This window comes from Dipodomys merriami, unplaced genomic scaffold, assembly GCF_024711535.1.
Source record: "Dipodomys merriami isolate MVZ:Mamm:240054 unplaced genomic scaffold, mDipMer1.0.p SCAF_201, whole genome shotgun sequence".
NCBI lineage: Eukaryota > Metazoa > Chordata > Mammalia > Rodentia > Heteromyidae > Dipodomys > Dipodomys merriami.
This window is the reverse complement of record NW_027203394.1, coordinates 165,001-167,582: the sequence shown is the minus strand read 5'-3', so window position 1 is coordinate 167,582 and position 2,582 is coordinate 165,001.

The following is a 2,582-nucleotide window of genomic DNA, read 5'->3' as shown; positions in this document are numbered from 1 at the left end:
CGGCAACGCGTGTGCGTGTGTTGTGTGGAAGTCCCCCCCTCCCCGCCACTCAGGGGCGAACCTGCCGGCTCCAGTCTCCTGGAGCATCGTCTGGAGCCGGTGCTCGTTCTACCTAACGACAGAAGCTTAGTCGCGGGAAGCTCATGGATTCCAATGGTCTCCTCGCCTGCCTGGCCTGCGTGGCCCATCGGACCCGGGAGGAGGTTGGATTTTGACCCACGGCCTTGAGCCTGGTGGTAGGTTGGTGTGGGCGCCCAGGGGACCGAAGCCAGCGTTGGATGGCTCTTGCTTACTACTGTTTTTTAATCAGCGAGCATAGATTCCTGAGAGTAGGGTCTTAGGACGTACCGATCCTCACCTTTGCAGCTGGTTTTGGAAGCAGAAGGAAACCCAGCCAGCTCCTCGGGGATAAAACATAATCGGTTCCAGCTTTCGTCTCCCTGCTGTGGACAAGAAGGAAGAACTGGGGCTGGGCTGGGAAGGTGGCTCAGTGGTAGAGCGCTGGCCTCGTATGCATGAGCCCCTGGGTTCGATTCCTCAGCACCACATATGCAGAAAAAGCCAGAAGTGGTGCTGTGGCTCACGTGGTAGAGTGCCAGGCCCCAGCACAAGAAGTCCAGGGACAGAGCCCAGGCCCTGAGTTCAAGCCCCAGGAGTGACCAAAAAAACCAAAAAGGTGTTTATAGGCAAAGATTTGTTTTTCCTTTTGCTACTTTTATGTATTTTTATCAAGGTGTGTATAGAGGGTTTATATCTCTGAGGTAACCAGTACATTTCTTTTTGGGGGCCATGTTACTCCTGCCTTTGTTTCCCCCTGTTTTTCCCCTCCTGTCCCCACCTACAAGCTACATAGTTCGTGTTCCACATAGTGTCTACTGAATAGCATGCTTGCATTTGTTCACTCTCCTAAAAAGGAAAACAAGTAAAAACACCACCACCAATACCAACAACAAAAACTGTTTTCATTTCCTGGAATTTGTTTGGATAAATAGTATTTTATTCCCATTTTCTGGTGGTTCATTGAAGATTTGAGTCTCTTGGACTTTCCCGCCCAGGCTGGCTTTGAACCACCATCCTCAAATCTCAGCCTCCTGAGTAGCTAGGATGACAGGCGTGAGCCACCAGCGCCCAGCCTTCCATAAACAGTGGTTTAAATGGGTTCCTCCCCCGAGTACCCCCTCTATCTGAGTGTGTATGTGAATGTCTAGAGTCCTGTGTGATTTATCATGTCCACCTTCCTCATAGAGAAAACATGGCCCTGCTGGTTTCTCTGAGCTTGGCTAGCCTCACTGAACATGATGAGTTCTAGGTCCACTTGTTCCCTGCCAATGACAGGGCACTGTTTCTAAGGGCTGTGCAGACTTCTATTGTGTATGCATGCGTTCAAGGAGTTGTATCTGCTCGTTTATGTAAATAACTTGACAGTTTGCATGGGATTCTTCTGCTTTAGAGAAAATGATACATGTTTACATTTGTGTTGGGACTTTTATGTCTGTTTTGTATTTGGTGTGTGTGTGTCTGTGTGTGCGTGCGTGTGTCTGTTAACTCGGCTTTCGCGCTGTCTTTTAGCTTTTTACTCAAGGCTGGTGCTCTACCCCTTGAGCCACACCTCCACATCCACCTTTACAGTAGCGAATTGGAGATGAGTCCCATGGACTTTTCCATCTAGGCCGGCTTTGAACTGTGATCCTCAGGTCTCAGTCTTTTGAGTAGCAGGGACTCCAGGCGTGAGCACCAGCACCAGGTGGGAGATGGGGTTTTCATGCTTCCGTATCAATCTGGCTGCACACACACACACACACACACACTCACACACGTACACACGTGTGTGCCACAGGTAAGAGACAATGTCCCTCGTGGAGCCCAGGACCGTCCCCACCTCCTCGCTGTCCAGTAGCAGTTCTGAAAATCGTACTTCCCTCCCTCAGATGCCTGGCAAACCCCGAGAACACACTGGAACAGAACACGACTGGGATTCATCCACCCTCTTCTGCCAGGCTGGGCTGGGATGTGACCTCCCACCTTTCACCTCACCCCTGTGTGTGCCTGTGTGGGGGGGGAATCAACTGGTCTGGTGTGCAGGGGTCCGTGCTCGGGGGGAGTTGTTAGTCGGGGACTCCGTGTCCAATTCCGTTTCATGCCAGGTTTTCGTCATCGTGTTGTTTTGGTTTTTGAAACCAGACGATCATGGCCCTGGGCTGAGGAGCGTGATGGAGTTCAGGTGGGTCCCCTGTGGGGCCTAGCGAGCCCACAGAACCTGGCTGGCGGGCGGGTGTTTTCCCTGCGGCCTTCCAGAGGGTTTTCATAGTTCACAATTTTTTTATTCTGGTCGGTCGTGGGGCTTGAACTCAGGGCCTGGGCGCTGTCCCTCAGCTCTTCAGCTCAAGGCCAGCGCTCTACCACGTGAGCCACAGCGCCACTTCTGGTTTTCTGGTGGCTTATGGGAGATCAGAGTCTCACGGACTTTCCTGCTCGGGCTGGCTTTGAACCGCGATCCTCAGCTCTCAGCCTCCTGAGGAGCTGGGATGGCAGGCAGCACCGCAGGCGCCCGGCCGTAGTTTGAAAGCTGTGCCCGAGGGCCT